Source organism: Microtus pennsylvanicus, chromosome X (assembly GCF_037038515.1).
Source record: "Microtus pennsylvanicus isolate mMicPen1 chromosome X, mMicPen1.hap1, whole genome shotgun sequence".
Classification (NCBI taxonomy): domain Eukaryota; kingdom Metazoa; phylum Chordata; class Mammalia; order Rodentia; family Cricetidae; genus Microtus; species Microtus pennsylvanicus.
Genome location: NC_134601.1, coordinates 117,806,062 through 117,831,417, shown reverse-complemented (window position 1 = coordinate 117,831,417; position 25,356 = coordinate 117,806,062). Strand labels below are relative to the sequence as shown.

General features: G+C 40.8%; 1 protein-coding gene across 2 annotated transcripts in view; it reads left to right on the top strand.

Annotated features, from left to right (window-relative positions):
- Nhs (NHS actin remodeling regulator) overlaps window positions 1-25,356 on the top strand; it is a 346,298-nt gene that overhangs the window by 198,343 nt on the left and 122,599 nt on the right. The window lies entirely within an intron of this gene.

The following is a 25,356-nucleotide window of genomic DNA, read 5'->3' as shown; positions in this document are numbered from 1 at the left end:
GTGCTCTACCACTGAGCCAATTCTTCAGCTCCTCCAAATCTTGTCAGTAATTTTCTCTGGATGGCGACATGATAGATTACTGTCATTTTCTTCTTTATACTACTTTGTATTTTTCAACTTTCCTATGACTAGCTTATATTATTTTTATGAACACAAAAAGAAAATGACCATCAACTAAAACCCATAGAAAGAAATTGTCTTGAATATGTGTCACATGTGATCCCTGGTTCTCATAGATGTCAACAAAACATCAAGTCTGAGGGCCTCAGCTTCTTGTGCCAGAGCTGGGGAATCATTTGACCTGTGTCGATATTGATGCTCAGAGTTATTTCTTGCCTCTCCCAAACAACAAGGCACACATTGTGAAAGACGGAGGGACACAGATGGTCAGAGTTTCTGTTAATGGGGCAAGTGAGTGAATTTCACCAGTGTAGGAAAATACAATGGAACCTGTGCTCAGGGTTGCAGGAGGGCAGACTGTCTTTTGTAAACTGCTGAGCCAATAGGCTCCTCTGGTTGGATGCATGGAGCTCTCTGGTGGCCAAGAGGTGTCAACGCAGTAATTTCTGCACTTCCCAAACCAAATCCAAGATTCAGAAGCCAAACCAGCACATTCAAAGGCCACTACCTACTTGTAGATTAAATTTCAAGCCCTCATAACTGGTAGGGAAACATCTGTCTCCATTATCCTTATAAGTATTTTGTATGAAGACAGACTACTCCACTCTGCCCTTTAAATTACAGATAGAATAGGAACTTTCTCAGCCTTCATGCCATGCCTAAATCACCTGACTCTGCTTGCTTTTGTAATGCTGCTATAATATTGCCTGACATGAGCCAACTACCACGAGACTCCCAATCACACACCTGCCTCGTGAGTCCACAGTGGGTGAAAGACTTCTTCAGTTAGATGCTTAGTGGATCATCATAGCATCTCAGAATTAAGCGGGGAGAAAAGCCCTAGTAACAAGGAGACTGAGCTCCAGGGAAGCAAAAACAGAATTCTGAAAGATTTACTAAACCAACAGTAAAATACATTCTAGTCTTCAGAACTGAGGGCATCAGGCCCCTCCATTTTCCTCAGGCTGTCTCTTTCTGGAATAAACAAAACCAAATCAGAACCAAGTTTCAGACTTGGCCCTGGGTAATCTCCTATGTCTCTATGTTTGTATCACACTGTGACTTTAGCTCATCAGATGGGGTGATCAGCCAATATGTGTGTTGGGAAACCCGTGTGCCATGTATTTGTAATAGTATGCAGTGACACACCTAGTTACATAGGGATCTCTAACTTTTCATCTAGATATGGTCCATACTCTCAACCATATTGTAAATTCCTTGAAGATATAATCTTGCATGACTTCTGAGGTCTAATATAATGTTACTGAGAAGTGTTGCAAACAGCAGCCCAACTCAAATTACTTTTTTTTTATCATCCACAAAGGCAAGTAATACTTGATTGCTTGGAGTCTTAGACTCAGAGCTTTGCTTATAGAATATTGTTCTACTTTTAACTTTTGTGGAGCACTGGCATTTAAAGAGACCTGATGATTAGTGGAAACTTACCCCTTGGATATTCTAGAGTGTCCCATCTAGAGGTAATTAAGGGGAAGAAAAGAACTAAATTGCACTCCCAGCAGAAAAGCCAGTGGTTTGGTTATATTTATTTTTGTTGGACCAACAACATTCCCTCTGCCAGGTCTCACTGGTCACAAAGGTAACATATGGCACTAGAGAACTCTGGCAGATGTGGTTCTGAGGATAAACCCTGAAATGCTCTCTAAAGCCAATTTGAATGTTCTATCAAATTTATACATGTTGATGATAAGATTTTAAAATTCATCACTTATATTATTTATAATTTTGTGTATATGAGTGCTTTGCCTGAACATTTGTCTGTACACTGTATGCATACCAGGTGTCTAAGGATGCCAGAGGAGAATATAGGATCCCCTGGAACTGGGGTTACAGTTGGTTGTCAGCCACCTTATGGGTGCTGGGAACCAAATCTGAATCTTCTTCAAGAGTAGCCAATGCTCTTCAATTCTGACCAATCCTTGCAGCCATTATAATGAGCTTTAAGAAGAAAACATATGCAAGAAATAATTTAAAATGGCCCTTAGGAAATAGTCACATAAAAAGGACTTTAAAATTAAGTGACTTCTTTATTTTTCTGTGTTGTTTTCTTGTATTTCAGGGCTAGCATTGAACTCACTATATAGCCAAAAATGACCTGAAACTTCTGATCCTCCTGTTTCTCCTTTCCATGTGTTGAAATTAAAAGTGTATATGACCATTCCAGCTAAATGACTTTTAAAAAATATTTATATTATTATTTATTTTTGTATGTTGTGTGTATGTGTGCACATGCATGTATACCTGGATGTCAAGAAGGCAAAGAGAAAGTTAGATCCCCTGGAACTGCAGTTATAGGTAGTTTTGAGTCATCTGATGTGCAGGGAAGCAAATTCTGGTCATCTTCAGGAGCAGCAAGCATTCTTAAGTGGTGAGACACCTCTCTAACCACCTAAATTATTTCTCAATATTGAACTGAGTCCCTGGCTCCCTGCTTTCTTCTGTATCTAGGTGCCCCTGGATTCCCAGTGGAAGATACATGCAGCTTTCATTAGCAATGAGTTATAAGCCTCTTACATGGAGATTCTGTCTAAGTTGTTTCTGTATGCACAACCCATGGTTCACAAGGGTTTTAGATGGATTCATGGTTGGACACACTGATGGAGGGGGAAACTAACTTAAGGTAGAAAGCACGTGTGTCTTTGTATGCTAAATAGTTTTCCTTTTCAGCCTCTATTTATATACTAATCTATTTTTATTAGAAAAATCCACTAAAAAGAGTTTACTGTTTATCAGTTAATGTACCACTGAGAACCTGTTATGTACCAAGCAGGGTAACAATGCATCATATTTTCATGCCATTTCATCCTTACAATACCTCTATGATGTAGGCCTTATTTATTAATGCCACTACACAGATAAAGACATCCAAGATTAGAAAGGTCGAAGAACTCTCCCATGTTCATAATTTCTGTAAGTCTACACTTTTTTTTCTTGTGAACCAAGCAATGTAGAAACACCCATAGTGAGAATGCTCATTCCGGTGTAGAAATTAGGTAATGGCTTACCACCTCAAAGACATTTTTAAGAGACAGATATTTGCTAGAAAGAGGAGAACCCAATGGATAGTTACTAGAAAGAAAAGAGTCCAATGGAATAAAAGGGAGTTTGCTAGATGTTACAAAGAAGGGTGACAAGCAAAAGAAGCCATGGAACAATAAAGGGAGGGGAGAGATGCCTGGTAGTCTTGCATTCCATCCAGGTAGAATTCAGGCTGAAGAGCAAGGAAAAGGCAATTATCTACCTGACTGTGGGTAGCAAGGGGGTTAAAACTGGTAGTTAATTTGAGACATTCCTAAGGTGATTTACTCTGTTTCTACCCTGTCTGGAGTACCTCTGGGATCAGGTTTCTCTATCTGATCACAGAAACAATCTCCATTAGCAAAGTCTCAGGTACCTTGGAGGCAGTGGGGAAGATGCATACATAAATTTTTCTGTTTTGGCCACCAACTCATAAAAAATGACACCGAGACTTATTAATTATGAAAGCTCAGTTTTAGCTAAGGCTTGTGTCTAACTAGCTCTTATAAGTTAAATTAATGCATATTTTTTAATCTGCATTCTTCCATGTACTCGTTACCTCATCTCTGTTATGCCCATCCTGGTTATTCTATGTCTGGCTGGCTACTCTGTCTTTCTTCTTCTCAGCTTCCTCTCTACCTGGCAATCCTGCCTAGCTATTGGCCATTCAGCTTTTTATTAAACCAGAATGTCATATCTTCAAAGTGTACAAAAAGATTATTCCACAGTGCTTCCCCCGTTTTGTTTAAATAAAATGAAAGGTTTTAACTCTAACACAGTAAAACTATGTACAATAAGAACAATTATTGGATAAAATTACATTTACAATATCTAGTCCAGTCCATTTGTATTTGGCAAATTTAGAGAAAATATGCCATTATCTATCCTATCTTAGTCCAAAGTTTTGTACCTAATTTACTTTCTATCATGATTAAGGGAAACTATAACTATCTAGTTCTCAACTCTATCAGAGATCCAAGAAGGATATATTACCAGAGTAAGTGGAAAGTGCAGAACAAGCAACTTCCAAAACTGTGAAACAACAGAGACATCTGGCTACCTGGACAGTCATCCTAGGGTTTCTCTGCAATGTTGGGGCATCCATCTTCAGCCTATAGACCTAAAATATCTGACAGATTTTTTTCTATGAAGCAGGAAAGTTTTTAAGGATTGTCCTATCTTCTCCTGGCAAATTTAGCAGTCACATTTTTGTGTGTTCTGTTGGTCTAGTTTGGACAGCATACTGTCAGCAGTCAAGGCAAGGGGAATATCTTACCCAAATGGCTAGTTTTACACATTGAAAGCAAACTCCATACAGAAGTTCTTCAGTGCCCACCATCCTTTTGTGAAGTAGATTGGTGCTGCAAGGAGCATATGTGTCTCACTGTCATGAAAAGCCTTATGTTTTTATAACATTTTAAATGCCATATTCTGTAGGTCTTTGAAGTGTTTTAAGATCACCTACCCAAAATATATCTTTGTATGACCTTGAAAATATACCTACATGACTATAAATTTGATTTTTATAGATGATTAACTATTGACCTGTAATTCTTTATTCACCTAAATAGCTTTAAAGGACTAAAAATTTACATTTTAAATGAACAGCATAAGTACAATATCTTAAATAAGAATAGAAACATTTGTATCAATATCCAAAAATCCATAACAATGTAAAATATTTGAGACTAGTGCTTATTCAAGAGTGGACGCAACAATCTACCCTTTTATTTCATCATTTCTGTTCTATGTCCCCTCACTTTTCTCTTCAGATAAAAATCCCTGAATTTAATCTCCTGTTTAGTTTTCTTGTTGTTGTTGACCATTGCCATTAACAACTTACAACAACCCCCCCCCCAAATGATGACAAACATCTATAATCCATTGACTTACCAAAAACCACCCACCCAACCTCTTGGGAATGTGGGTGAAATGTTCTCTAGACTAATTCCTATTGTCTGGGGGCAATGATATCTTTGGGAGACCTTGAGAAAAATTGGGATAATGATCAAATCCTGGAAAAACTAGTCATTTGTTGTCCAGTCTCTGTGCATTGAGAAAGTAGAAGGCTTATCAGAGCTAGAAAAGTCTGTGAGGCTGGACCATCCCAGCCAGCAGCTTTGAAGCTGTGGTGGATCTAGAACTCTGAGGAAACTGCAACAGAGGTACTTTGGGAAACTGAACCACTTGGAACATCCATTTCCATTGGTGTCTGGTCCCCTTTCTCTGAAAACATAAAATTTTCAAAGGTAGCATATATATCTGCATTAAATCAAGTATGGACTAGTGTTGTACACAAGCCATCCAAAGAGGAATTTTTTGTTGTTTCACGTTTGATCAGGTAAAACATATATCACTTGTCTTGTAGTTTTTCTAGGTCTATTTCTTTATGTCTGTAGCCAGTGTTTTCAGGGGTCTCCCTCAATCAGATTTGCTTTTTATTTGTTTGTTTGTGTTTTTCAAGACAGGGTTTCTCTGTAGCTTTGGAGCCTGTTCTGGAACTAACTCTTGTAGACCAGGCTGGCCTCAAACTCACAGCAGCTGCACACTTACAGTGTTCTCTGACACACATGAGCCAAATATTAAACTTCTATGCAGCTACAGTACAGTTCAGGTTAGCACATGGCACCGGTGGCTGGTACTGGCAGCAGGCTCCAGCCCGTAGGCAGCAGCTGGTAGCCATGTCTTTGTACACCATTGAGGCCACCTAAGAGACCATGGCCTCCTTTGACTCCATGTTCTGAACCTTTCTTTCTCAGGCCTTATGTAGATATACATGGCTGGACGTTGGATGCCAGGTGTAAACAGATATTTGTAGGGTTAAGCCAGCCCCTTTAGGGGGCGAGTTTGCCTCGGGCGAATGTATACTGATAAATCGGGCGCGCTGGAGGCTGCTCGGCCCTTTTCCTGCTTCCTGTGCTACGCAGGAACCTCGGTTCTGTAAGTTTATTTAACCATTAAAGCTGTATATATTCTTTACTATCTGCCTGCATTTATTTACGCCGCTACAGATATTTCTTTTTGAGCTTTCAGCTCACAAAAACTGATAAGGAGACTTATTATTAATGATGAAAGTTTAGCCTTCACTTAGGTTTGTTTCTAACTAGCTCTCATAACTTAAATTGACCAATAATTTTAAATCTATGTTCTTCTACTCGATTATTACCTCATCTCCATTTTGCCCATCTTGCTTATTCCACATCTGGCTGGCAACTCCACCTTTCTTCTTCCCACCTTCCTCTCTGCCTAGAGATCCTGCCGAGCTATTGGCCATTCATCTTTTTATTAAGCCAATCAGAGTGACACATCTTCACAGTGTACAAAAAGATTATTCCACGACAGAGAGCAAAGTCAAGTCTGTACCACTGGCTTGTTCAAGGGCCAGAAAAGGAAGCAAAGCAGGGGTGCAGCTAGAGACATGGACTCTTTCTTGTATGCTTTATTGACAGGGTGCTTGCAGGAGAATCGGACAAAAGGGAAGCAGGCTGGGGCAAGGAGAAAGATCTAGTTGTAGTCTTAGCTAGAAACTAGTCTGGACATAATTTCGCTGGAACAGGAATTGCACCACAGAGGTAGTTCCACACTGAAACAATGGGAATCACCTTTTCTGACAGTCATTAGCTGTGGGCTGTCATCGGAGAAGGAGGTATACCTTATGAGTTGGGTGACTAAGGTTTAGTTGTGCGCTGACATTGGTAACTAGCCCTCATAGCTGCTGAAGAAAAGGATGTCAGCCCAGTTAAAGGATCTGGGTTGGAACTTAAGCAGCATCCACTAGACGCATCAAGCTGTCACAAAGGTTCCTGGTATCATGGGATGTATACAAAAATTCTTCAGAAAATTTGTCTCTCCTTTATGTAGAATCTCAACAGGTAATGATAGTTTACACAAAAGTTCATCCTTTGGCTCTAAAAAGGAAGGACTCTTACCATAAGTTGTCTCTGTTTTGTGGCCCTTCTGGGGTACCCCCTATGCCAGTTGAAACTAAATATTTTTGATGAAGTCTAGACTAGGCTTTCACTTCAATGACATTTAGCATACTTAGTTCCCTTTAATGTAGGACAGTCTCTCATGACATCTAGGGTGTATCTGTCCCCACTTTTTATTTCTCCTCTTAATTCATATATTCCCCCACATCCCTTCTAATGTTCTGTCCAACCTTTCCCTCATCAGATCCTGTTAATATTTAACTGGGAGAGAAGGTTCAAGATTTCTTTGGGTAAAGAATAACGAAAAGGCCATTATCTATCTGACTGTTAGTGCACAGGGACTGGAAACTGATTATGTGTCTAATTTGAGAAATTCCTAAGATATTCCTTCCCTGTATGGTCAACACTAAAAGAAACCAATGGATGTAGGGTGTTTTTCTTGCCATTAGACCTAAAGGATTAGCCATAGGATTGTGTTCAAATTATTTAATCCTAAAAAAATAATGATTAACATTTAACTTCTTTAATGGACAATTACTCAACAGCCATGCCAATGGGTAAATATTTATTTATCTATTCCAAAGAGTGAATGTCAACCTGAGTCAGTTATTTGTGTTCATTTTTTAATAATGGAAAAGCTAATACACACACATCAGCTCCAAATCCGAATCAAATAATCAGTACCTGAACACCTTTCAGATCCCTAAATTTGGCATAGATTACAGATTATTTACTTACCTACTCCTTCCTTAATAAGAAAAAAAAGATAATATTTGTTGTATTCACTTCTGTTCATTTGAAATCTGCTAACTCAAACTCTCACAAAGTCAGTCGTAACAAATAGCCCAGTTTCTCAGCCTGTAGTCTTGTGTCAGACTCGATTTGACATTCTGCCGCTATGGATGCAAGTCAGGGCGGAAGCAAAGCCGTGGTGCTGAACAACTCGTCCTTTGTAATGTGCTTGTAATCATTCTTCCTTAAACTAGGAGGATAATTTCAGTGAACTTTTCTAGCCTGGAAGGAATTAGCAGCTTCCAGTCTCATTTCTTGTGTGCTTACTCGGAGTTCAAATGCCCCTGTCATGTCCATATGGATGCACTGAGTAAATGCCCTGAGAAGTCAGGGGACTAGTGCGTACCCTCTCCCAGGCTTTCAGTTTACTTTCGAGAAGTAAATTTTAATCAATAGACCGGAAACAAATTTAAACATTGAAACATGAACCAAGGTCAGAGGTTAAGGGCTGGGACTTGAAAGTTTAATGCTAATACTTCCAGGTGTGGCCTCTCATGCAGAGGTCAAAAATGCCTGCTTAAGCTGCTAGCGAGAGAGGGGCCAGGGTTGCCTTGACTTCTAGAATTAAGTTGGAGAATTTAAACTAGACTGGTCCAGGTAAGCTAACCGCCTGACCTCTAAGTCCCAGGTGCTTCATACAAATTAGGGTTTATTATTTATTTATCTGTGTATTTATTTCCTCATGTCACATTCCATGGGGACAAAGAATGCAGGCATTCGGGAACCCAACCCCCTTCTGTTTTATCAGCGGTCCTTGTGGCTTCCCACTTGAGTTACTGCATTTAGACAACAGACGAGAAAAAGAGAAAGGAGGACTGGAGGTTTTATGGGCCCACACATACTCTAGCTATTGTGTGAGAGAGGCTGGGAGCAATGTTATTTGTTTGCCTCAGATGGAAGAAGAAATGGTTGGGGGGTAGAACTAGCCAGTTCCGGTCACACATGGCTTCAAGAACATGAGACTATTTCTCCAAGAAAAAGAAGACTAGAGAGACCGGCAAGGCTAGTGGCAGGGGAGAGGGACGGAGGTGAAGTGAAGCATCTTCCCAGTGTCTGGAAGAAAAGAGGAAAGAAAGAGGGCAGGCAAGCCTGGACTCAAAAGTTAGTGGACTGCTCCTGGAGCCTGGCCAGCTTAGACACTCACTTGTACGCTGAATGAGAGAGCAAAGTTGTTCTCGTTTGGCTCCCCCTCCCCCCCCACTGGATAAAGGCTTGAAAGGGTGAGTGAAAGTTGCTAAAGCAAAAGACTAGATAAGAGGAAAGTCCTTTTTGACTGAGAAGACAGCTGTGCCCAAAAGGGACAGAAAGAAGCGGAGTAGGTCAAGCTCGCCACAGGTGCCTGCTTGTGGTGGCCCCTGGAGGTTGGCTGTGAACTGAGCCAACCTGAGTCCGAACCTCCTCAGACTCCTCATTCACTAGGGGTGTGCTGAAAATAACAAAGCCACCAGACAAATGGTGCCAGAATGCCCTCAGGCTGCCTTCTGGGAGAGGGGAGCCCCCCTCCGACTTGAATCTCCCTCTTTTATGGCCTCCCTGCTTCTGCTTTTGAACCCAATCACGCCTAACTCTCTTTGGAAGAGATCACTGGTGGAAGGGAAGGATCTGGCAGAGAACTGAAGAAAGGTGAGGTTTGGGGGTTTGCCCCACCCAGCAAGTAGCATCAGGGGTATCTGACCTGGCCAGAATCCTGCTGGATCGAACTTTCCTGCCCCAGTGATTCTGACAGGCCCTCTGGGGCAGACTCCTTTGTGGCAGTTTCTGGCAGTCCCCAATGTGGCTCGTTGTCAAGCCTCTGGACCAGTGCCCAGGCGTCTGTTGGAAGTCCAGAATTCAAGTCGAGAAGAGCAGAATTAAATGGCTGGTTGCCAAGGTAATATTTTCCTTCCCAAGTAAGAATGCTACCTAGGAAATAAGTTTAACTTACTTACTTTCTTATCTCATCACCAGTCTCAAGAGCAGTGATTGTTCAAAGACAATTTAGGTGGCCCCCTGCCCTCCAAAGAAAATGTTTTTTTTTCTTTAACAAATATGTGCATGGTGCCCATACACTGTCTTTATAATATTCTGTGTTGAACAAATATTAGCAATTCGATCCTCACAACAACCCTGTGACATAGGTACAGCTTTTATCTGTACTTTAGAGATAAGGGCACAGAGGTGAGGAAGACTTAGTGGTTTAAGGGTAATACCATTTAGGACTAAAGCTGGGGTTCAAACCAAAACAATCAGCCTATTTGCTTCAATCTCTCTGCTCAGCTGACTCTGTGTTCTTTCCCTAAAGAAAATGTGGGTATTCTGTTCTTTCCCTAAAGAAAGTATGGGTTGCCTTTTATAAATTGGTATAAGCACATATGGAAAAATGCATGGATACTAAATGTATATAGTCCAGTGGATTTTCACAAGCTGAACACTTAGGTACCTGAAATTATGCCTCCCAGAGAACTAAGAACATCATTGCCCCCAGAAGAGCACGTTCACCTCCATATTTAAGGCAAAGGCCTTGTTCTGACTTTCCCAACATGGGTCAGTTTGAACTACTTAAATTTTTAAAAACAATTTTAAGTTTTTAAAAACTTTTGTATAAGTAATACCATATAAAATGCCTTCTTTTGTGTCTGTTTTTTTTTTCTTCCCATCTTATCCTTGCTTTGGGTAGAGTTCAAGTTGTTTGGGTTTCATTATTGTATAGTATTTCATTTTGGGCCATATCAGAATTGGTTTATCAATTATATTAGTGATAGATAATTTGTTAATTTTCTAGTTTGAGACTATATTAATAATGCTAGTTTATATTTATTTTTGTGACTGTATATTTCAGTTTGATATACTGTATGGTATAAAGATGTTCATCTTTAATTGGTAACAGTGTACAGTTTTCCAAAGTCAGTGTCATAGTTAGCAATCACACCTGTAGTATCTGGGAATTCCAGTTGCTCTACATTCTTGCCAACACTTGGACTTTTAATTTTTATCCATTTAAAAAAAAGTTTTAAGTTTTTAAAAAACCGTTTTTTATAAAAATGATTGAGAGCTACTGACCACAGGTCTCTTACTCAAGAGGGCACCAGATCTCATTACAGATGGTAGTGAACCACCATGTGGTTATTGGGAATTGAACTCAAGACCTCTGTAAGATCAGGCAGTGCTCTTAACCACTGAGCCAAGATGGCTCAGTCATCAAAGGCTAGGCTCACAACCAAAATAAAATAAAATGAAATAAGAGAGATATACATGGATCTAAATAGGAAGAAGAAAAAGACAAGATCTCCTGAGTAAATTTGGAACATGAGGGGTCACAGCAGAGGGTAGAAGGTGGAAAGAGAGGAAGAGGAGAGGAACAGAGAAAAATGTATAGCACAGTAAAAACAATAAAAAATAATTGATTCAAATAATAATATGGAGTTTTTACAACAGCTTTAGAATTACAGAACCATTGGACAGACAGTGTACAGAGCTCCATGTACCTTACCTCCAGTTTCTCTTACTATTGGCATCTTATGTTAGTATAGTATGTCTCTTACAATTCATGAACCAGTATTAATACATTATCATTCATAGTTTTAAAGACATAGTTTCAAAGACACTCATTAAATGAATGATAGTGTTAATGTCTTCTGCGTTTGTCAAGTGGAAAACTGTTAGGGAAGAGTTTCCCTTCATTATTCAAATGAACAAGGGTGGATTGATACTTCTAGCACAATTATTTGCTTTAACAAACCGGGAAAGAACCATTAGATGATGCAAGCAGATGGCTGCGTGGTATAAAAGCTTTGTGCTGATCATTGTGGATCAGAGAGTTTCCAAAGGTAAACCTTAGAAGAATATGAGGCTCCTGTTAAAATGTCAATGTTTGGATTCCATTCCTCACTAAAAATCAAACTTCTAGTGATACAGGCTTTGAATGTACCATTTTGAGAAAAATAAAGTAAAAGAAAAGAAAACGTTCAGGTAAATCTAACGTACTCCCCCAAACTGATAACCTCTATTCTCTTAGAAAATAATAGCAAGATCTGTAAACAGTACCTATGGCATATTAAGCTCTATGGGTATGGCATTTGGATGAAGCGGTTGGCAGCTAATACAAACACACTCATTTAGTTCTTTTTTGTTTTTAAATGAGACCAATGCTCTAGCTTCTATGAGCTAACAAAGTACTTTAGTTTTTGTTTTAATAATAAAAAGGTATGTGCATTCGGAAAAAGCCTGTCAAAACCATAGTTCTAAAGACTGTCAAGTCATCTTTCCCATGAATCTGGGGTAAAGGGTTACCACTGGAAATCTTAAATGACACAGCTGGTCCTCCATGAGTGAGGAAGCAGAGACAGAGGGAGTTGGGGTCCTTGGCTCCTTTGAGTTCTGCAGAGGAGTTCTAATGTTAGATAGGGTGTGGAGGACAGCAGGAAAAGATCAGTGAGTAAAATATTCCAATGACAAATTCCAGAGCAACAGCAGCCAGAGCGAAATGGGACAATAGACAATACACATTAATTTAAGACATCGTCTAGGGGCTGGAGAGATGGCTCAGAGGTTAAGAGCACTGGCTACTCTTCCAGAGGTCCTGAGTTCAATTCCCAGCAACCACATGGTGGCTCACAACCATCTGTACGGAGATCTGGCGCCCTCCTCTGGCGTGTGGGCATACATCGAGGCAGAATGTTGTATACATAATAAATAAATCTTTTAAAAAAAAAAAAGACATCGTCTATTTAGTGGTATGTTTGTTGAAATAACCCTTTGCATTCTAAAAGAAAACCATGGGGGTGCAGACCTCTGAATCCCTTCAGGAAACTACAGATTCCTAGGAGGGAATAACGGCAGCCCCAAATGGGACTTTAATAACAAAAGGCAATTATTTTTAGTATTTTCCAGTAGATCTCAGCTGTCTGGTATTGTCAGGTTCTATTCATGGAGAAGGGGGAATTTAGAGAGGGAGTTAATTCAATGGATGTGGAGGGGAGCAGGGACTGATGAAAGAAAGGAACGGGATGGGAGGAGGAAAGGAGGGAGGAAGGAGACAGAGCAGGAGAGAGAAAAGAGGAATGTGAGCAGGAATTTACAAGTTTTTTCACTTTGATACTATTAGCTGGCATGATGAAGGCAAGGTGCCAGTGCTCTAGAAACAAATGCCAAGATCAAATGTCCAGGGACAAATATAAAAGGATTCTTAAACAAGCAATTTGTCAAACTGTGTTTGGGGTACACGGAAACACAAAGAAATCAAGGGGAAAGTAGGTCACTGACAAATTCTCATGGAAACAGTTGGGAAGCCAGTATGGGTGATAGCATTGGAACTAATTAAGAAGTAGTAAAGCCATAGATGAAGGTGGTATCCGAGGGGGATGGTGGTGGCAGGTCACCAAAGAGAGGACAAGTATGGAATTAATATATTTTTGACAGCTGTTTGGAAATCCCAAACATGTGGACTCAGCAGATCTCTAGACGAGTCCCTGGGTGAGGAAGATCATGTTCTCAAAGGTCCCAGAGAGGCAGCAAGGCTGTCCAGGATGTCCAGTGGTATGCCAACAGCAGTGTGTTCATCCTGTGTAGGAAGGAGAGCATTGCCTTGCGATTCCTGTACCAGACAATGAACATTACTTCTTCATCAAAGTACAAAAGTAAACACCAAAGAAAAATGCTAAAAGATTCAAGGCATGGGAGAATTGTTTATGATGGGCAGCTTCTACATCTTAAATCAAGATAAATGGATTGCATGGGAAGGAACAAGAGTACCTAATTACAGATGACAAAGAAGACCATTATGTCTGGACCCTTACAACCTATTTCTATGGCGTCTTAGGAAATTTTGCTAGAAATTTTACTCAGATTGCCTTTGATGGATACTGGCAGTCTCAGAAAAGAAAATCAAGTGGCGTAAAGAACACAGTCCTCAAACAATGATTTCTAGAAACGTTTCAGTCGGGGAGGAAGCAAACTAGTAGTTATTTTTTAAAGCATTTTCTCTTAGTTGCTGCTTCCTTTGATCTCACTGTCAGTATTCTGGGAAGCACCTCTGTGAGGGAGATCAGCCTCTTTTACATAAAGGGATATTTAAACTCAGAGGTGTTAAGTCACCCTCTAAAGTCACAAAACTTATTTAAAGACCCAGTTCAAGCTCCCAACTACTGTTCTTTGATTTTGAAAGTGGCCTTCCACCATGTTCTCTTATAAACTGGACTTGGACACATAGATGTGATGTGTGAGTGTATGCTAGGAAGAAGAGAGGGTCAGAACCAAAGGTCAAAGTTCCTCCTACATGAGCTCCCATGGAACTATCACCAGGACAGCAAGCAGTTCCTCCTAAGCAGGGCAAGCCAGAATTCCTAAAGAAGAGCCTCAGTGAGACTAGAAGTGAGAACTTTGCAGACCTATGAGTGTATGCACATGCGTGCATTAGTAAACGTGGAATGGGGGGGGAGAGGTGGAGAGGGGAAGGGAGGGGAAAGGAGAGAGAGAGGAGAAAAGAGGGTGCCAAATGCATATGACTTTGAGGCATTCCTTAGTAGCATACATACTTAGATTGGTGAAGAGGTAAAGAAGGGATACTTTCCTTCCCCTTGGGGCTCTGGTCTATGGTAGACTGTGCAGGTGCCTCCTATGCTGTCTCAAAGTTGGGTAGGACAGAGGATTCTCAAGTAGAGAGAGGGGGATTGCTCAACTGGAGAGAGTCAATTACGCCCTTAAGGATGTAGAGTGAGGCAGAGGTCACTGAATGGAGAAGGGTGGCACTTTACTGCACATTTTGGCGGCCACATCTTTATGGTATATAGATTACCTTGTATGGCAGCTGGTACAGAACTGCTTGGCATGGATGCTGACATTCTCTACTGATTTGCTTAGGAAGTGAACTTTGACCTTTGTTTCTCTGAGAACAGTGTTTCAGAAAAGTTCAAGTTCAAGGACAACATGATATCTTTTTCATGTCTTTAAAATGGGGGCTCTTCTCCCTGCGGGGTAAAGCCTTAGAACATGGGGCTAGTTGGCAACAACCCAGCTGCAGTTAACATGATAAATCTGTAAAGCTTTGAATTTCCATTTTCATATACTTTTCCACACATGTTTGCATTTCTTCCCTTTGGAATTTACAAACAGTGATTTCAGGCTTGGCCATTTAGATGAAGAGTGAAAGTCGAGAAATCCACAGGCCAGGAGCCAGAGTCATCTTGGACAAAACATACTGATTTCATTTGAGGACACTGAATTGAAACTTGTAACCATACCAAACTTCTCTCCAAGATATCTCCGAGCCTGGAAAACCAAACAAAAGGAATTTACATTCTTTTCTGTCTTTCCAAAGTCTACAGTTTCTCGTTTACTCCTGCCAGACCTATTATTTGGTTCTCTATTTATTCAGTCTTTCCTGTTTCCCTTCAGTAATGAGTCAAAGAAAGAGCATGATAAAACCTAAGTACCAAAAGATGCTCCTGTGGCCTCATACCACACACAACACCACCATGATGTCACTCTTTGCCTGGGCAAAATTGTTAAACCTCTTTAGCCTTGATTCTGGTAGGCACCCTAAACTAGAGGGACAAGAAGAGAAAGACATATATTTCAATTAGCACCTAGACATGATCTCTGGTATAGGTAGACCAAAAGAAATCAGCTTGATTCTAGACCTCTTAGAGTCATTGAATGAAAGGCTGCCCTCTGCTTGAGAATCTATGACCTATTATCTATACTCCATATGGTTCCACTTCAGAAAATTAAGAATGTCACTGAGACAAGAGAATGAAATAATACTATTAATATTATTTAATTTATACTTTTATTTATTTATTTGTGTGTGTGTGTATGTGTGTGTGTGTGTGTGATGTCTGTGCATGTGTGCGGACATCTGGCAAGGTCAGAGAACAGCTTTGTAAAGCTGGTTCTTTCCTTCTTCCTTTACATTGTTTCTGGGGGTCAAGCTTGAATGGCAAGTATTTTTACCTGCTGAGCCACTCAGAACTCCTGTTGATATTATTTGTAATGGCATTGTGAAAATAGTCAATAGTTCACAAATATATTTATGCAGTATAAATAATATATTGATAAGTGTATCTACAGGCATGGGTTACTTCTGCCGAGTAGGAGATCAGCTAAAAGGTGTATGGTTTTAATAAAAAGTTTCTTCAAGTGTGTGCTTTCCTTAGGTGGCATAGTACCCATACACACATTTCTTTTTTTAAAATATTTATTTATTATGTATACAATATTCTGTCTGCATGTATGCCTGTAGGCCAGAAGAGGGCACCAGACCTCATTACAGATGGTTGTGAGCCACCATGTGGTTGCTGGGAATTGAACTCAGGACCTTTGGAAGATCAGGCAGTACTCTTAACCTCTGAGCCATCTCTCCAGCCCTCATACACACATTTCTATAGTCAAGAGTATTGGGGGAAAAATTGCATGAGTTAAGACTTCTCAGGGTTTTTAATATTCTAAAGTACATAAAGATCTCTCTAAAAGTGAAGAGTATCCTAAACTTATTAGATCAGAGCTCACTATTGTCACATTTGGGACTTGGGTTCCACACAGAAAGACTTCTTAAAATTTTCACTTCCCACCCCTTTCCACCTGATGAGTTTTTAAGGCAACTTTGGGCATATAGGCACATAAGAAGAGGTGTAAATTAAAATTTTAGTGACAATAAATCATAGAGAATTTTATCTTAAAACCATTCTTTGGTATACTTATTATTTTTTATCATTTTACTAGAAATAAAAATAAATTTATGTATTAATGGATGGGTTTACTTATTTATAATAAAGAGTTAAATCTTGGCTGAATGATTAATTCTGTAGGATATTGAGCATCTTCAACATCTTTCAGAATTTAGTAATATTTTGATTTCAAAATCAATAATCAATGATGAGAATGGAGCTTTGCACAAATACATCGAACAAAATGGCAGAAGTATGCTTGTGGCCACTTCAGACATTGTTAGAACTTTGGTTCTAATCCCAAACTGAGATATGCTGAATGCTTTTTTCTTTTTTTTTCTTTTTTTTTTTTTGGAAATGAAATTCAAGTCAATAACTCAGACAGAAGAATTTTAAATCAAATATCCAAAACATATACATGGCAAGATAGACCAACTTGATACTTCCATGATGAGCAGTAGGAAAACACTGACCATCTTTCCTCTCTGTAAGTAAACCATTACAATTTTATGAGAGGAAAGAAAGACCATTGTATGTACAGCAAAAACGCTACAGTCCATAATAGTCGTCTCGAATCTGAGCCAAGGTGTTTCAGGTAGTGCCCTTCGGCCTTGTGTGGTACGATGGCCTATGCAATGCCAAGTGCACATTATTGTACATGCAGAACTGAGGCTACAGTGAAACTGGCACAGCAAGGGCAAGAGCCGCCAGAAGCAGCCCAGATCCATTCCAATTTGACAGACTAACGGTTGGTGGCTGTCCACTCAGAAACCTTTCCCTACTCTTCCAACTTAGTTATATAGCCTCCTACATTCAGTTACCCTGGGTGGGTTCAGGATTCACAGTGTAAGAACCTGGACCATAAAGCACATTTTGAGAAGTGCTGATTTAGAAAATAATCCTTCAAGGAGGATCCTTTGCCTGATAGGCAGGCCATGGCTCTAGTAAGAAAAGCTTTCTGGGAAGGTCCAGTAAGTGGAATGGAGAAAGGCGCAGGTGGAAGAACATGACCCGGATCTGAATAATCAAGGTTTTGAGTCCAGCAACTCCGGGGAGACTCTGGAAAGTCACCCTCTTCAGCATGTAGCTTCAGTATTCGATCCCTGACTGCTGAACGAATGAATGAATGAACAAACGAACGAACAAATGCCTTCTCTAAACTTTAGCGATCCAGTACCACTCAATCCTAATTATCCTATTACCTAGCATTCTCCAAGAGTATAAAATACCTTTTTCCCTTTTCCTGTTGATTTGGGGTCCCTTGTAGTAGATAAATAACCAAGTGGGTGAAGAAGTATCTGGTGCACCTCAAGTGTCCCAGAATAAAATACTCCAGAACAAAACAGCTTAGGGTAGGAGGTGCCTGGTAGCTTCCCAGTTTGATGTGAAAAGAGAGGAAAACATGCCTGACTCCATCCTGAGGTGGGCTTTCATTACAACGCATGGGATAACCTATGCTCCCGTACTGTTCCAAAAGGCCATCCTGTTCAGACTCATGTCTTTATGTATCGGTGTGTTGCCCCTAAGCTGTGCCTCAAGTCCCGAGTTACTAACAGCAGACTTTGGGGGCTGTTTCCCTTCCAAATATAAATAAGAGCACATTTAAAGCTGCAGCTAGCTTCACTTTGACTCCCAGTTTGATGGGCTTTCATAAGTGAGAGAGAAAACAGCTCGCTTGCCAAGAATCACACATGCTTGCACCATCAGACATATGTGTCTTATTGGAACAGAAATGATGAGGGTGCTGTAAGAAAAGCTAAGAAAGAGAAGCTTCTATGCAGATGCTAAGCCAGGAACTATCGGACGGCAGTGAGTAGTGTAGTTAACTTACATTCCCTTCTCATTTGGAGCTCAGGATGTTTTCCCCGGTGGTGGGTGGGAATCATGATGCTCCCATAGGTCCTTAATTATGGGACCCCTAAAGACCCCTTTCTTGTGGTCTTTCTCTCACAGGAATAGCCAGTCCTATGTCTAAGTAGCATCCATTACCAAGGAAACAGCGTTCTGCTTTGGAGTTGCCATGGCTGCCCTCTGCCCTCAGGGCAAGATTGAGGTCCAGCTTCTCTCTGCATTCCAACTCATTCCTGTTGGCAGGAACTGACAGCTAGGGAAGAGTTTATCACTATGGGCAAAGGGTTAACACAGCTTTTTTCCTTTCTCTGTGGAAATCTGTCCTTGTGTTAACTTACCAGCTCTGTTGCCCTGGAAACGTGGTGAAGGTGGAATGTCAGCTGTGTTACCAGGCAATATTGCTTATAGTAAAAATGACCCAATTGTTAAATTGCTTCTGGTGCTGCAGGATTGGAAATGAACCTAAATACCTGGCAGGAAGCCATAGCTTTGGGCTTCTCTGACTGCGGAACTCTTGGTACTCTTATGACCCTATGGGGCCCCGGGAAACTACAGTTGTTTACAAAATATACTATCCTCTGGGATCTGGGGATTCTAAGCCAAGATGCACCGTATACTTTCTCTCCATCATTTTTGTTTGCTTCTGAGCTGCTAGCTGGGGATTCAGAGATGAGTACCTGGATGAATGTGGACTCCTAGGAAGATCCTCTCAGAGGAGAGCACATGCCCAAGCTGCCCTGCTGATCAGGATGCTTTCTGGCCACCTTCCTTCAGAGTAGATGTGTACCAGTGGTGGCCCATGGTAGCCTGTGAGTTGCCGAGTTCTGCTGAATCCAAGGAGTCCCAGTAGACCTAGGAGCCACGAGGGAATGGGTGTGGTCTCTGTACTCGCTGGGGTAGCCACGGGATGTGGTCTTCTTGTCCTATTTTCTAGCTCATGCTGGTCTAATCCTTTAAACAACAACTTGCAGGGAGTTGTTTCTCTGTCATTGGAAGGGCCCGTTCCCATTAGAGACGAGCTTGCTGATTTAACATCTTTGAACAGGAGTGAGCTGTTGGAAAGGCTGAAAAGTATTCTCACTCGCAGCTTTTCAAAAAGCTTTACATCTCCTATTTCTGGGGTGGTTCATACTGTTTTAAGACCTCAAACATCTGACTCTCACCAAAGCCTGCTAGCATCTATGTTTCAGATGACTGCAACATGTTTTCAGTGTTCCACTTTATTAAGCAGGTTCAGTTCTGCTGCCATTTGCACACTTGTTGGTCATAATTATATCGAGACTCCTGGTTTCCCAGGCTGATCTTGGCAGGAGAGGAGTACTTCCTATGCAACTGAATCTGTACTAAGTAGTCTATGTGTATAGAGATAGAAATAGCCGTACGAGGTAGAAACCTTGCTGCTTCTTATCCTCTTTCAAAACACGAGACAAGAGAGGCACGCGGCAAGTCGTGACTTACCCAAGGCCACACTGCTTTGTAAGTAAAGAGGCCATACATTTACTTTCAGAGAGTCCCGTTTCAGAATTGGTGTGTGTAGCTGCTTGAATACTTTAGCCCTCTGGGTCTCATAATAAAAGCACGGTTCTGTCCAGCTTCAGAGACTGAAGCTGACCCAGGTGATATTAGTTAATATTGCTCAATTTCACTGAAGAAAAAAAGAAAAGAAAACCTTGAGTAGGTGAGCCGAGCTGCAGCTTTCAAATCAACGTGGTTGGAGTAAAATTCCCTCAAATCTGCAAGCCCAAGCTGCAAAACCATGCCTCTAGTCCTCGTCAGAGTTGAATTTCTTCTCAGTGCTGCCTACTTTGAAAACCACATTTCCAGGTAGCTAAGCAAAACAGGAGATACTTAAAGATCATTTTTAAAAAGACAAGTAGGAGGCAAGAGAAAAGGCAGGGTGGGAGGGTGCTGAAAGAAAGGGGGATATTGTAGCATCCTACCAATCTGTGTTTCTGGTTCTCAGCAACCTTGAAAGGGAACATTAAGATATCCTTTACTCTCAGGTCTGGCTTCCCAGAGAGAGGGAGCCATAAATGAAAGCCTGCTTTGTGCGGCTATACTGTGACTGCAGAGACAATAACTAAGTTTTTTTAAAGCATTTGTGTGTGTGTGTGTGTGTGTGTGTGTGTGTGTGTGTGTGTGTGTGTGTGTTGAAGCCCTTATCGCTGCAAAACAGTCTTTCACAATTAGCTACTGTTCGCCTTGACTTCAGTCCTTTTTAAAAATAATTATGATAGTGACTTAAAAAATGCTACCTATACTCAGGGCAATTTCTTGGGTTCTGAAGGATTTAACAAACATCTTCCAAAGCCCCAGACCCTGACTGACCTCATCAGCTTGAAACCTGAGCAGTCTTTAGGCTGAATCAGATACAGAACACCGCCCTTCACTGAAACCCTGACTGTTGGGCTAAGGCCAAAGTTGAACTTTAGTTGGGCTTATCAGTGCAGCCATGTAGCCATTTGGTTAGTCAATGCCTACGCCATACAACTGTAAAATATTTTGAATATCACTTCTGAAATATTATGGCTGTGCTAAACCTCCAAGATATGAACTTATTTCAGGGAGAAGGAAGCTGGCCACCCCATCAGTGATGTATTTATTAACAAATTAAGAAAGACACTAAAGGGGACTGGTATGCAATTAAATAACCACCTTGTGGTAAAACTTGAGCCTAGGTTAAAGTGGAAGTGTATTTTAAAGCCGTGAAATGCCAGAAGAGGAAGACATTACTTTGACACTGGGACACCAGGGAGGTTTGAAGGGAGAAGTGACACTTGATCTGAGTCTTAATGGTCTTGACGTAGGAGCTCACCAGGGTACGAAGCAGAGGGAACAAGTACCATGTACTCTGGAACATAGAATTTAAAGTGATGGTAGCCAGGGTGAGGACAGGAGCTAAAGTGGTGCCCTATTCTGAAGTGCTATCTCTGTTGGTGCCCTATTCTGAAGTGCTTTAAATTCCACGGTAGCAACGCATTTAATTCTGTAAAGGACTGGGACTCGGTGCATTCATTTCAGCACGTTTCAGAGACAATGGTGCTTGATTTGGAGGAAGATGGCTATCACAGGCATGTGATGCTGTGACCAGAAGGGAGAAATGGACTAGTGCCAGGGAAACCAGCAAGGAAATGGCAGTTCGCGCGAAAGTCCAGGAGACCATTGGCCTATGGCAGCATCAGAAGGAATGGGAAGGATGAAAGTATGGAATGGAGAAGCCCCCGAGACAGAACCAACAGTGCTTGGCTATTGGATTTGGCAGATAGGGAGGAGATAATTTTAAACGTTGAAGCCCATAGACCGGGTACAAATGGACACTTTATTTTAATTTTTTTTTAATTTGCAGTGCAGAGAACAGAACCCAGAGAGTTGGCCATGATAACTGCTCACATTACCAATAGGTGACACCACACCCAGCTGATTTCAGTGGGCTTTCAGAGGGAGAGTAATTATTTACTCATTTTAGTTGGCCTTTAATGGTTAGCATGGGGACTAAGAGAGCTTACCATTCCAAAACAATGCTTTGGTGCAACTGTCATTAAGACCATGTACCAGGACATCACACAGGGCAGTTTCTCTTCTGGCATCCCGATCTATCACCTTGTAACCCTATTTCTTCTTGAAAATAGCTTCAATTGGAGATTTAGCTACAGACATTTTGCTTGTTTCTATTGGATTGGATTCTACATCTATCAAACTGCTTCTCTCATGAATCCTTCACAAGATAGAGCTAAGGCAATGTAACTTTGCCCCCCTTTTACTAAAGCTTTTATTCCCTCTTGTCCAGGTACTGATAATGCCTGCCTCTCTGAAAGCTGTGAGGAACCATTGTATACAGTGAATTTGGATACCTTCATGGATCTGTGATCTGCAGACTTCATTCCATGTAATCACATAGATCTGTGGCCACTACTCATGTATGAACTTGGGTGAAGTCTGCTAAAGATTACAGCAGATATGCCCGTTTAAATTTTTTTTTACTGGCTACTGTTTTGTTTCAGGATGGTTGGCAGGACCACAAATTAAGCTTAAAATGTATCCTGAAACCCTTTAGCCATGCCCCACATTTGATCAGAATCAACCAAGTCCTTTGAAAGTTATCATGAAACAAATAGGCAGATAAAAGCAAAATGTGGAGTGGCTGAGGTGAAACAGACCCCTTGTTTTGGTTGGTTATTTGATCTCGGTCCATATCCTGTCATTAGGCACATTGTCTGATTGAAGAACTAATTCCAGACTTCCATTTATATGGGGGAAGGCGGTGAATGAAATCAGAGGTGAGGAGAAAAACTACACACTTCCCAGCAACTGCACTCACCCTTCGTTTCCTCCCTTGTTTTAAGAGCACCTTTGCCTATATTTAGCCCAAAGCTATGCCAAAATATTCAGGCCTAGATCAGTGGACGAATGTGCTCCAATGAAGCTTCAGGCTCTAAAACTGTAAACAACATTGAGAAGAATTATCAAAGGGGAAAAAAAATTTAAGTTTTTTTTTCCCCCATAGAACCATGCTTGGCCTGGGCACAATGGCACACACCTTGGATTCCAGCACTAGGGGAGCTAAAGCAGGAAGTTTTCAAGTTCCAAGCTTAGACTGCATAGTAGGCCTCCTGCCCCCAATCTTAAACAAGCAAGCAAGCAAGCAAACCCGAAATACTTGTCTGGCCTTTTATTAACATTGATTTATTGTTTGTGTGTGATGTGTGACATGGTGTTGGTGTGGAGGTCAGGGGACAGACGACTTGCAGAAATCAGCTCTTTCTTTCCACAATGTGGACTCCAAGGATGAAGAGCACAGGTCCTCTATGTAGCAAGCTCTTTTCACCTCTGAGCTCTTTTAGGGACCTGGATTTTTTTTTTCATAATAAAGGTGACTTAGTAACCTTAGTTACATTTAAATTCTCATGTACTAGAAGTTTAGGGAAGACTATAAGACAAAAATTGTTAGACGAGCGTTTTCAGTCAACTAACGAAAGGCAAATTAACCATACCCAGGTACTTAAAGAGATGAGTGTCTGTCAGCTCTTGTTTTTACCAGCAGAGAGTACGTCTTCCTTTTCTTTCTTTCTTTCTTTCTTTCTTTCTTTCTTTCTTTTGTTTTGTTTTATTTTGTTTTTCTGAGACAGGATTTCTCTGTGTAGCCCTGGCCTGGAACTAGCTCTGTAGACCAGGCTGCCCTCTAATCCGTGTTGATCCATCTGCCTCTCCAGTGCTAGGATTAAAGGCATGTGCCACCATTGCCAGGCTGTACTATTTGTTTCTATTTGACTGTAAAAAAAAAAAAAACCTGTCTTCTAACATACAGTATGGGAGAAAATTTTGGCAGCTACTCTTCCAATAGAGGATTACTGTTCAGAATTATAAGGAACTCAAAATATTTAATGCCCAGAGAAAAAACAGTCCAATTAGGAAGTGGGTAATCTGTTCAGCTATTTGGTATGAAAATCAGTGTGGAAGTTCCTTAAAAATCTAAGAGCGGGACTATCTCATGATATAGCTATACTTCTCTTTATACTGGAAGGATTCTAAGTCAGAATACTGTGGACAACTGTAGATTATTATGTTATTCATTACAGATAAGCTTTGGAATCAGCCCTGGTGTCCACAAACAGATAAAGATAATGTGGTACATGTGCACAATGGTGTTTTATTCAGCTATAAAGGCAAACAAAATTATGTCATTTTCAGGAAAATTGATGGAACTGGAGAGCATTATGTTAATCAAAATAAGGCAGACTCATAAAGGTAAGAGCAGGCACAAAGCAGAATGGGGACTATCAGAGAAAAGGAGGAGGCTTAGGGAGAGACATGGACAAAATACGTTATGTGCATACATTGATAATCACAGTAACACTAATGATTTTGTAGAATCAATAGGCTTAAATTACAAACATAGCTGTATATTTGGGACTGAAAGCCTGGACTTTGACCCCCTATCATGTCACAGTAATGGTGTAGAACAACAAAATAATGATGTTGAAGAAAAAGTGAGGACGCTATCCCTCTATCAAGTAACACCCTAGCTTAAGGGTCAAGATCCAAATGACCATTTGTACTAAAAGCAATATGTTCCCCAGTTTTTCAGTTTTGTGTGTGTGTGTGTGTGTGTTTGTGTGTAGGGAATTGGCTTCATTTCCTTTAAGTCTTCTGCTTGTTCTCATTGTCACAACATTTTGAACAAGAGCTTTTTTTTTTATGACTTTGCCTGAAATGAGAGTTTCAAGTTTTGAATGTTTGTATCTGACTTCAACCCAGGTGGGTGTTTAGAACACACACCTAACCTCTGTTTGCATAAATGCCTTTCTCCTTCCCAGGACATCCCTTACACTCAGTTCCATTTAAGACTGTCTTTTAATTATCCTTTAACTATACCAGTGGGGTATATACTGAAGAGAACAGTTAAACATGAGGGACTTGTACTTTGGGCTAGCCAGACCATTTTGACAGATGTCTCTCCTAAAGACAATATAAAGAGGCAGGTAAAATATAAAGACGCTACAGGTCTATCAGCCTCCCAAGAAGTAGAATAAATGAGTGAATCTGTGCTTCCTTGGCTACTGATGCTGCTGTTCTGCACAGTCTGTACTTTCTTTTGGAGGGGGGAACCAAGAGTTCAGTGTTTGGTCTGTTTGTGCCGTTTTAAAAGAGGCACCTGGTATCACTTAGTACTGATTGGATTGGGTAGGTGGTATTAAAGTGTTGAGAGTCCTCCAGAAGAAGGTCTGCATTGTTGAGAAGTAGGCTGGGGGAGAAAGGATGAGTGATAGCTATAAGCAGTGGTCCTCCCTCTTCAGAGACACAGTGCTGTTGACAGAACAAATAATCACATGGAAAAGACTTTGAAGCTCCCCACATGGTCAGCAGGCAAGAGACCACAGGGCTTAGCTGCAAACGCTGGAGTTTGTTCCGAGAGCAGAAGGGAGAACTAGCCTGCGCTGGAAGACAAAACCAATCTGAGACCACAGAACTTCAGCCCGAGGGCTAGG